Here is an 11,702-nt window from a genome sequence, read left to right on the forward strand (position 1 = left end):
CTATCCCCCACCCCAAACCAACAACAACCCAACACCTAACTTGGGTGACCCCTTGCTTTCCAAACAGCTGGCCCTAAATGGCCACTCAGGTTGGCCACGTCTGTCCACCTTTGCTAAACTGTGAACAAAGACTTTAAATAATAACATTTATTTTTAAAAAGCCGAGGCCCAACTCACCAAGGGAAATCTGGGCTTGCAATCCTAGCTAATTCTTCTTCTGCACAAGGCAGCCTTTTGCTTCAGCGACGTCTCTCTGCCTCTTTGCTTCACCTTCTCCCGACAGAGAGAATGCTATTTGGACCATAACCTAATGAGCAACAGGATAAACATGTACAGAAGTCCAAGGTTATTGATTATTTTCCCGGCCTGTTGTGCTTTGCTGGTTTATCTGTACCATATGACCTGGGAACGTGGAAGGGAATGTTATAAAAGTCAATTTCTGGTCTGTGACGATGATAAAGAAATCTTGGCATTCTCTGTTCATCAGTACTGTTATGTACTGAAGTTCTCACCCTGGGCCAGCAGGGGGATACTGTAGATAGTTATGCAAATAAGGGATCGAAAGTGACGTTCAGTGATTGGATAGTTTTAGAAAGTTGTTACAGTAACGTTGTACTGGAGCTCTATATAAGCAGGCTGGCTGAACCCTTCAGTTCAGTTCTGTGCTGGCCTGTGAATAAACAAGAGCTGTTTGAAGAATCGCTGTGTCGTCTGATATGTTCACCCACAACTTAACAAGTACCACAATATTTCTTTGAAATATCCACCAACAGCAGCCTTTACCAGCCGGATGCCCTCCAGGTGGTTTGGACTACCATTTCAGCCATTTCTGATAATTGGCCATGCTGGCTGGGGCTGATGGGAGTAGTAGTCCAAAACAACTCTGGAGGGCACCAAGCTGAGCTACAGGAATTTTGGTATGATTGTTCAGGAGACGGTCCTACCATACAAGTTTGAAAACCATCTCAGTCCTAACTCCCTGCTTCCTCTCTTACAAAACTAGAATGTAGGGATCATCCCCTGACATTGAATGGCTGGAGGTTCAGGACAAGCCAAAAAAAACACTTCTTCATGCAGTGCATACTTCAGGGGTGTGGAACCTCAGGTCTGGGGCCCAAATGTGGCCCTTGAAACCTCTCCACCTGGCCCTTGGGACATTTCCAATGCCAGAACCTCTCCCCAGGCCACCCCCTTGACTGGATCTGCTTCACACCCTTCCTAAGTTTTTCTGCCTGGCTGAAATGTGGCATTGAATTCTGATAAAGGCTGGATGGGAGATAGATAGGGGTGTGTGCAGAAACTAGCCTACTTCACAAAGGTAACAATTACATCTGATACGCTCCCGACTTTTGGTTTTGCCTCTGCCCACCATGGTATCCAGCATCTGGACATCCGCCCACAAGGACAGTGTTTCCCTAACCTGGGGGACTTCTGTGACATACCGACAAATTCAGGGTGGGCAGTTATAGTTGATTGGGAGGTTTAGTGCAATTGCAACAAACCCACTTTCCCAAAAGATTAGACTTCTTTTAGGCGAGGTAAGTGACAGGAAAATGCAGGATAACAATAATAATTGATTTTTCCTGGTAGCAGCCTGGATGGAGAAATGATCGTTAGTTAACTCTGCAAAACTTGTTTGGAAGTTTGCACTTGTAGATGAACTAACACAACACTGCAAAGTAGTCAGAGGCAACATTACCAGAAATAACTAGTCTCCCTGCATTTCTTCCATTAATTCACCACCAGAAGAAACTTCTGCTCACTTTTCTTATTGGAGAGGTTATATCCTGTTATCCTGAATTTTACCTTGATATTCTGGATTTTCTTTATTTATATATCATGTCAACGACTCTTGCCAAGTGTTTAAAGAAGGTTGTACTTAACTTTGCAAGTCTGCAAAGTTTGGCATTTACTGGTATCTACACTGTATATTCTTTCCAAGGGATGCAGGTGGCGCTGTGGGTTAAACCACAGAGCCTAGGACTTGCCGATCAGAAGGTCAGTGGTTCGAATCCCCGCGACGGGGTGAGCTCCCGTTGCTCGGTCCCTGCTTCTGCCAACCTAGCAGTTCAAAAGCACGTCAAAGTGCAAGTAGATAAATACGGTAGGTACCGCTCCAGTGGGAAGATAAACGGCGTTTCCGTGTGCTGCTCTGGTTCGCCAGAAGCGGCTTAGTCATGCTGGCCACATGACCTGGAAGCTGTACGCCGGCTCCCTCGGCCAATAAAGCGAGATGAGCGCTGCAACCCCAGAGTCGGTCACGACTGGACCTAATGGTCAGGGGTCCCTTTACCTCTACCTTTATATTCTTTCCAAAGTGTGTAATTGGAATGAAATGTCATTAAACAGCCATTGCCGTCTACACGCCCCTGCCCACTGAGATCAAGCCTTCACTGTGCTCTTTTCGGCACTCCTAAAAACATTTTTTGTTTAGACAAACCTACCCAGGTGCTTAGAAAGTTGAGGGTGATTGTGTAGTATTTCAACTTTTGTATGTTTTAAAGTATGGTTGTGAATTTATCTTGATGTTATTATCTTCTTAAAAACCACTTTGAAAGGGTTTTTTGTTTTTGATTTTAATAGTCAAGTGGAGTATAAATCTTATTAAATAAATAAATAATAAGTACCAACATATCCAAACCAATGGCTTCAAGTTACACAACTTTCTGAACTAACTAAACTAACTACTAACTAACTACGACTAAACTTTCTGAAAATAAGCCCTGTTCAACAGTGGAACGGACTCCCTCAGAAGTGGTGGGCTTTCCTTCATTGGAAGTTTTTGAGCAGAAGTTGGGTGGCCATTTGTCACAGACGTTTTAGTTTAGTTTACAGATTAATAAATAGATAAATAAAATTCCTGCATTGTGGCGGGTTGGGGTTGGGCTAGATGACCCTCAGGGTCCCCTTCCAAATTCAAGATTCTACGATTCTATGCTCTGAACAAATGCTGAATGAAGAGATCTTCTGGCAGTACCACAGCTGTATTCCATGTGTTCTGGACTCCCACAGCCCCTGACATGCTAGCTGGGGCTGGTGGGAATGGTGACTGCAACAACATCTGGAAGGATGGGGAAGTCTGCCCCAGGGTCAGGGGCATGATCCAATGACCCTGGCCAAAAAGTGAGTTCTGGGGAAGGGCTTACAGAAAATAAAGGAGGTGGTTCTCTTATAACAAGGTAGTATTCACTAAGTAAAAGTATGTGTAACTGAAATAATCACATATTCTTCCCCTTTCCACATCCAACCACACTTGCTTCTGGTCATAGCTGTCAACTTTTCTCTTTTCTTGCGAGGAATCCTATTCGGAATAAGGCAATTTCCCTTAAAAAAGGGAACAGTTGACAGCTAAGCCTCTGGCATGACAAGCATGCCCCTATTTTCAGCTCTGATAGTGTCCAGTGCCCCTTTGCATGTGTGCATCTAGAAAGGCATGCCTGAAGCACCACAGGAAACAGGAACAACTCTTAGATGTCCGTAAAGCACCTCAGCTTCTGAAGGACTTGATTCTTCTCTGCAGGCACAGGCTCCAACCCTGAACTCCAGACAAACCCTCCCTGGCCTTCAACCTATTCGTGCACATCACGCTCCCTTTTGATGTGACAGGGAGAAACAGGACGTTAGACAGGCAACAGGAAACGCATCAGCTATGCCGGTGGGATTTGCAAGCCCTGAGATGACACTGCAGTTTGCAGGCTGTCCTCAAGCCAAGGGTTATTCAGCTAAAAAGCTGGCCAATGAGGAGGATGGGGATAGACGAATCTGACCCCCTCTGCTCTTCGTTTGTTGGTCTTGGGTGGCAAATCCAACAAAATGGATCCTGTTTTTTGCTGAAGCCTGGGCAGAAGGTTAAATACAACTCCCTGGCTGGGTTCTTAATGCCATCCTGCAGCAGGGACCCCCCTGAATCCAGCCCACTGGACTGGACTCAAGGGAACCCTGCAGAGTTTGTTCATTGTGTCTTGAGGATTCGAAACACAGTGGGCAAGTCAATTAGCCCCTTTTTCGCTCAGAAAAAGAACAATTTTAAAAATCCTGCCAAAAAATTCTCTGTGTGTTTTTAAAGACGACCACAGAATCTGTACATCGGCAGTGCTATTGTAATTGTTCAGAATTATACAATTTGGAGAGACATCTAGTTTGATTTCCTTCAGAAGCTGATCACACTTTGGGCCAAATTAATCTAGGTGCTTCTTTCACAATTTGCAGTTGTGTGAGTGGCTTATTCAGCGTAAAGAGCAGGAAGGGGTGTGCTCTTCGGAATCCCTCACTAAAAGTGGGGAGGGTTTTCCCCATCATTTTGAGCAGGGATTCCCATGCAGGTTCACTCGGAAATTTCTGCTAATACGATAGGGAAAACCTCTGTTTTCGCCATCCAAAACACCTTCCTGAAATAAGAAGACGCTTGCATAGATCCCATCCAACCAATCAGGATTTAACCTGTGCTCATCAGCCGAAATTTGCCAGCCGAAATCTACATCTATACACTATAAATCAACAGACAAACTACTTTCCAAAATATACAGCACTGTAGATGAATCACTTACATCCCCAGGTCACTGTAAACAGCTCTTGAGCTCCCTCCTGCCTTCCTCTCCTCCAGCCTCCTGTCTCGGTTTCTCCACCTCTTCACAGTTCCACCCTTATCTAGCCTTCCTTCCCTCCCAGAGGGCAGAGTCATCCCCACCTACGCCTAGCAGCTATCTGGGCTTCAATCAAACCTCCCAAAACAGGTGCAGCAGCTTCTCCCTCACCATGTGAACGGCACACCGGTTGCACTATCCCCCTCTGGCCTCACAGGATGCATCTAGCCCCATAATGTCCACACTGACCAGCAGAGGCTCTCCAGGGTTTCAGACTGTCAAAATTCCCAGCCCTACCTGGACGTGCCAGGGATTGAACTTGGGACCGTTTGCACGGAAGGCAGGTGCTCTTACACTGAGCTATGGCTCTTCCCCAACACGAAGGGTTCAATCCGCTATTCAACTACCCTTTGAGCCATTTGATAAAGGGAAACAAGTTTATTAAGCAGTCAAAGTGGGAACCCAGGAACTGGAAAGTAGAGCTCCTATTACTCAACATTTGAGTTCACCATGGCTTATTATTGTGATGTAACACGGCTGCTTCCTACTCACTGTTACAAACCTGACAGTCTTGATTCCTTTGACTGGACCTGTCACCAAGCAACCAATGAGCAAGCATGGACTTGGCAAAAAGAATGTTCATGTCCCCAAATGATATTTTCCTTTAAAGCATGAGAGTATCAGGTTTCATTTGGGAGACAGACAGATTTCTGGGAATTGTTGATCAGGAGTCAAGCTGGATGAAAGGCATGTGGTGTGAGATGTGCGCGTGCTTTGAGCATCTGAGGCAGGTTTAGTGGTTTTGCTACCTGTTAGACTTGCTTCCACTGTACTCCACTTGTACATTTGTAAATGAGAGACACACTATGAACACAAGGTAACTTCCCAGTGTTGTCTGCAGTAGTGCAGAGGTGGAAACTGTTGCCCTCCAGATGTTAAAGATAAAGGGACCCCTGACCATTAGGTCCAGTCGTGACCGACTCTGGGGTTGCGGCACTCATCTCGCTTTATTGGCCGAGGGAGCCAGCGTACAGCTTCCAGGTCATGTGGCCAGCATGACTAAGCCGCTTCTGGTGAACCAGAGCAGCACACGGAAATGCCGTTTACCTTCCCGCCAGAGCAGTACCTATTTATCTACTTGCACTTTGACATGCTTTCGAACTGCTGGGTTGGCAGAAGCAGGGACTGAGCAACAGGAGCTCACGGGGATTTGAACCACCGACCTTCCGATCAGCAAGTCCTAGGCTCTGTGATTTAACCCACAGCGCCACCAGCATCCCTTCTCCAGATGTTGCTGGACCACAAAATCACCATCCCTGTTCTAGCACTGCCCTGTTGCCACACTAGCATGTTATGCTCACTCCACATTTCTAAGCAGTGAGAAGTTCCAGGGGCACAGCACTTTTCAGGCTTGGCTCCGCTCAGAAGGTTGTTGCTGGAGGCTTAGTGCCATTTCGTAACATTAATGTTTATTTACAAATATGTAGGCTGAAGACTCCAACAAAATGGGAAAGGTCCATCATGTGCTCTGCACACAGTTCCCTGGCATCTCCAGGTAGGGCTGGGAGAGTACCCTATCTAAAGCCTTGGAGAGCTACTGTCAGTCAGTGTAGGAGATACAGAGATGGACCAATGGCCTGGCTCTGTATAAGGCAGCTTCCTGTGTGTGTAATAGCTTTGCACAACAGTCACTCAGAAACACAGCCTTCCTTTGGCCTTTTAGCTGTGCTTCCTTTTTTCCTCAAATACTGTATGTTCTTTTGACGCAAGCATATCATTTAAATAACCGATATTGGCCTTTCCCCCAACCTTTCCACTGTGGACTTTCAAAACCTTTGCAACCTTCCAAAGCAGAGGTCCATGATTAGAATCCTGATCCAGAGAAGCAAAGCCCTGCACCATCTACAACAATGGTGAGCCCATCACAGTCCTGGTTGCCAGGGTGGAATATGGGCAGAGAAAGCTGCTTTGTGCCAAGTCAGACCAGGAGGGTTCAGCGCCCTCACCAGCCAAATTGGTGCCACCGCTGACCGGGGCTGACAGCAGTTCTAGTACAAAACCTCTGCAGGGCACTGCGTTGGGGAAGACTGGTCTCCCCTGACTAGCAGCGGTGGTGGGGTATTTCACCACTGCTTGCTAAGAAGCACTCTCCTTCTTCCAGTATTATTATTCTTCCAGTATTACAGTGGTACCTTGCTTTTCAAACTTAATAATCTGTTCTGGAAGTCGATTCCAAAACCAAAGCGTTCCAAAACCAAGGCGCGCTTTCCCATAGAAAGTAATGCAAAATGGATTAATCCATTCTAGACTTCTAAAAGCAACCCCTAAAACAGCAATTTAACATTAATTTTGCTATCTAACAAGACCATTGATCCATAAAATGAAAGCAATAATCAATGTACTGTACAATAAAATAAATAAGACAGTATTGTAGATGATAAAAATTAAAATAACAATAATAATTCTTACCTACACTGATGATAGTCATTGTTTGGATTGGGGGGGGCGGCTTTTATGCATTTCTGCAGTCACACAATCAATCAATCAGTAGCTGAACTGGGTTCCACACAGTCATAAAAACAAATTAACCGAAAAAGCCTCAAAAACAAAAACAAATAGCAAAAACAAAAGCACCAAACTTAATCTGTTCCAGAAGTTAGTTTGACTTCCGAAATGTTCGAAAACCAAGGTGCAGCTTCTGATTGGTGCAGGTACCCCAGAAACAATAACTGACAGCCGCATCAGACGTTCGGCTTCCGAAAAACATTCAAAAATTACTTCTGGGTTTTCCGCATTTGGGAACCAAGGCGTTTGAGTACCAAGGCATTTGAGAACCAAGGTCGGACTGTACACGGCTTTGAAAATAACAACAACAACACAGATACACTTATCTTTCCCAGTCCACCAGCAACCAGTGATTTCCTTATGGCTGCCCTTTACATCTATATATCTATATATCTATATCTATCTATCATCTATCTATCTATCTATCATCTATCTATATATACACACACACACACACACACACACACACACACACACTGGAGTGAAAAGGACACCTTATGCTTGGAAAGGTGTGGTGATGCTTAAAAGGCACCTTAATGCTCAAAAAGCATTTACCTGGAGGCCAGGTGAGTAGAAGATCTGGGCCTCAGAGATCAGAACAGGGTCAGGAATGTAGAGGGGCCTCCTCAAAATCTTCACCCACCCCCAGACCTAGGTCTGAATGAGGCAATGTCCTGATCTCTTTAAGGTAATTTCTGTGCCACAGGAGAAGCACACATGACACACTCAGTAAAATTGTTGGGTTTTCAATTTCTGGCAGGTTTTGTGGTCATGCTGCGGAGAGTGAATCCTATAGTATCCTGGAGGAACTCTCTGCAGGTTAGCAAAGCAAAAACTGCAATTTATCCCCCATCCCTTTCAATAAGAAATATTACACACATGCTGCCTTGGTTGCTTGAGAAAACAGGTGATTGCAGCAGGGAACTCTGGGATGGGGGAGGATTCTCACATATATCAAATTATCTTTTTTAGAAGAAGAAGAAGAAGGCGACAAAGCCTTAGTATTATCTATTCATCTTATGTTTAGAGCCAGCCTTACTTCCCCCACCACCCAAAGAAACATTAAAACACCAGCTCCTAAGAATGGACTTAAAAATACCCACCACACTCATTCCTGAAATATGAGCCTTAAATTCTGAGAAGTCCTTTTCAGTGATATCAAACCAACATACAATTAAACATCCCAAATGGTGGCTCCCTCACCCCTCTACTCCATTTTACTCCACTCTCATTATCTGCAAAGGAATAATAGAGTACTAGCTTTACCCAGGAGGAGCCAAGCTTAAAGTCCTCCCAGCTTCACAGCAACCCACTGATGCTATTACGAAAAATAATGGGAAAGGAAGAAAGGGAGCAGCGATAATAGGCAAGCCTGCTATTATAAGCCTCGTTAGACATAAACCAGACACAAGATGAGGCTGTGAAGAATGCACTCCTAGCAAGGTCTACTCAGAAGCAAGACCCGTTGAGTCTAATGGCGCTTGCTCACAGGTAAGTGGAGGTAGGACTGCAGACTGAATTAGGGCGTCCGCAGCATTAAACCAAACGAAAGCATAGCTGGGGCCTGACAGCTAGGAAACGAAGGATATTATATATTATTACGCACACACAAAGGAGAAAATAAGGTCAATGGCCCCGCTTCTACACCCACTCCCCAAACAGAAAGTGGGGGGAGATGCAGCTTTTTTTATAGGCATCTTTGCACAATAGCCCCCTTTCCTTAACACACACACACAAGTTGCGGGGGTCTGTATCCACCCGGCTTTAGAATGAGCAGCAGCATCCTGGGACGTACCCCCTGACAAAAGGCTCCCCTCTCTATCCAGCCCCCACCCCCGATGTAGCGCTCTGTGATGCTGCAGCGCTATAGACACTGACACAGCAGCAACCCACCTCTCTCTGCTTTCCTACGGAGCTCTGTGGCTACTGAGTGTCACAACACCGCATCCTCCTCGCGGGGCAGAGGATGCGGGTCCAGCAGTAACAGCTGGTTCAGCAGCTGTCAAAAGGGCAGGATCTTGTCTTCTCCTGCCTCCTCCTCCTCCTCCTCCTCCTCTTGCAAAGGCTCTCCTGATCAGCCCAGCGGCTGCGGCTCCTCCTGCCTTTGGCACTTCCTTCCTCCTCCCTTTTCCACCTGCACTGCCCTCCCTCCCGCATGAGAATTGCAAGCGGGAGGAGAAAAGGAAGAAACCAAACGGCAGCAACAGCAGCTAGTCACTGATGCTGCAGGCGCTCTGGCAAAAGGGGGTCCTGCAGGGGGCGCGAGAGAGCAGCGCTCTGCCGCAATGCACCGCGGGATTTGTAGTCTTTCTTGCGCTCCGCAGCCTTGCACGTGGGTGGGGAAGGGCTGTGTGCTTTGACTTTACTCCTTTCTTTACTCTTGCTCTGCTTTTTCCTTCTCTCTTTCTCTCCCACTACCTAGCTCGGTTTCCTCCTGTCCCAGACCCTGGTCCTATGACAATGGCCCTCCCACCGCACGTTAAAATGATCTCAAGCAGTTTCACATATTTATTTTATTTTTTGAGAAAAAGCTTCAGACAGCAAAGCAAGAACTGGGAGTTTGCAAAAGAAGTTTCAAAGGAGAAGCGAAGAGGCTCGCGGTGTCCCCGCGCGCGCCTTGCAAAGTCGGTGGCCTTAAGACGCCTTTGCAAAGGGACAACTGGCGACAGGAAAAAGTACGGCTCTGTAATCAGATCAAGAGCTCAGCCGAGCCGCAACTGGTGGAGGGAGGGAGGGCAAAAAGAGGACGGGCAGGATCATCCTTCGCTATCTAGCAGGCTCTGTGGCGCAATGGATAGCGCATTGGACTTCTAGACTAATGACTGGGTGAAGTCATTCAAAGGTTGTGGGTTCGAGTCCCACCAGAGTCGCGTTTTGCTGTGCTTCCTTCAACTCAAAACTTTAAAAGAAGCAAAAATAAACAAGTAACACAACCAGCTCCTCTGGGGGACAAAGTTGACTACATAAAAGTTTTGTTAAAATATTTTTAAAAATCCATTTATTCATTTTATTCTGTTATACCTTTTTTTTTTTTTTTACAACATGCCAAAATTTCGCATCAGTCGTAGCTGGAGACTCAAATTGAAACCTGCATGCGTGCTTAAACTCAGAACTCGATGGGGCTTACCTCCGGGTAGAGGCTTGCAAGTGTCACAATTTTGTGGATGGGCGTGCAGCCCCTAAAGTGGATTTGGTGCTCTTGTGCAGCAAACTCACTGCCCCCACCCCCAACAAACAGCACCATGGATTTTTTTTATATTATTTATTTTCAGTAAGGAAAGTCATGGTTGCTGAATTGCAGAGTTGGAAGGGATCCTGAGCATCATCTGGTCAAATATCCTGCAAAGCATCCTGCTCACAGTTATCCCTGCGTGGGCTCGAACCACCAACCTTCTGCATAAGAGCCAGAAGCATTAACCCACGGTGCCACAGGCTCCACACACGCTTAAGTGAAGTAGTTGGATAACTTCCCCTCAAACAAATCGGAATGAGTGCTTGATGAACAGGACATATGGTAGAGCCCTAAAGTTTCACCTGTGAATTAGGATGAGTATCTTTATTAATTAACTGACAGATTAAGGCTGCAATCCCTAACCCCATTTACCTGGGAGTAAGCCTGATTGAAATCTCATGGGCTTCTGAGTAGAAATGGGGCACTTCCAGACCGTCACTATTTTGGGGTGGGATTCAAACACACAGCTGCAAATTCAGGTTGTGCAGTTAGTCAACTGGGAGGTCTTGGGCATCAAACCCACTACACATAACAAAATCCAGCGTGGGTGTAACTTGACTTTATTGGGAGGGGGGAGGAGGCTTTATGTTAGTGGGGGAAGAACCAAGTTATCTGTGATGCATTTGGTCAGTTAAGTATTTTTATTTATTTACTTGATTTATGGGGGGAACAGGTGCCCCACCCCCACCCTCCTTGGGTACGCCCATGGGATCCAGACTTATTGCAGTAGGGATAGTGATGGAGGAAATGTACCCAAAATTTCAGGATGACACTTCCTTTGGTGCAACATCATCTAAACTCCCTGCAAGCAAATAAGGATGAATGCTCATTAATGGCTCTTCCATACTGGGCCAGTCTATACCTGGGCTTAATGTGGATCTTGAGATTCCCTATGCTCTGAAAATCCAAATAGGAGAGTTGTACTGACTGCATAGGGAATCTCTGGGTTTAGGGAGAAGAAAGTGGGGGGGCAGAACTAATAGGTAGGGGGAAAACACGTTGAAAACAGTATAGCGACAGTGCCTGCCCGATGTTAATTAGGCTGGGAATTCTAAAGTCTAAGGACTGAAAGACTGACACATGGTCCTTGTAAAAAGACAAGCTCAGTTTAGCAAGGGAGTTGAGATAGGCTTAGTACAGTTTACTTGAATAATTCCCCTTCTTCTGTTTCACAGCTGGGATTAGTAATGTTTGCTGAGGAAGCCAGAAGCCAAAACTTTAACTAAGCAGTCATAAACCTATTTCTGTGCGGTCATTCATTTATTTGCAAATATTATAATTTAGTGTTCTTTGACAGTATCTTTTTAGTATCTAAATCCTGC

General features: G+C 45.8%; 1 protein-coding gene across 2 annotated transcripts in view; it reads right to left on the bottom strand.

The window, feature by feature from the left end:
- The window catches only part of SLC27A4 (solute carrier family 27 member 4), a 45,108-nt gene extending 35,730 nt beyond the window's left edge, over positions 1-9,378 (bottom strand). The window contains exons 1-2 of one of the 2 annotated variants that reach the window (XM_083597313.1): positions 9,042-9,378; positions 178-307 (exon numbers count right to left, since the gene is read on the bottom strand). The gene's annotated coding sequence lies outside the window, so the exon portion shown is untranslated. Of the gene's footprint in view, positions 1-177; positions 308-4,547; positions 4,779-9,041 lie in introns of those variants that run through there. The other variant, XM_083597314.1, reaches the window with a different exon arrangement.
- Positions 9,379-11,702: the final 2,324 nt, after the last annotated feature.

The sequence above is a fragment of the Podarcis filfolensis genome, assembly GCF_964270895.1.
Source record: "Podarcis filfolensis genome assembly, chromosome: Z".
In the NCBI taxonomy this organism is placed as follows: Eukaryota; Metazoa; Chordata; class Lepidosauria; order Squamata; family Lacertidae; genus Podarcis; species Podarcis filfolensis.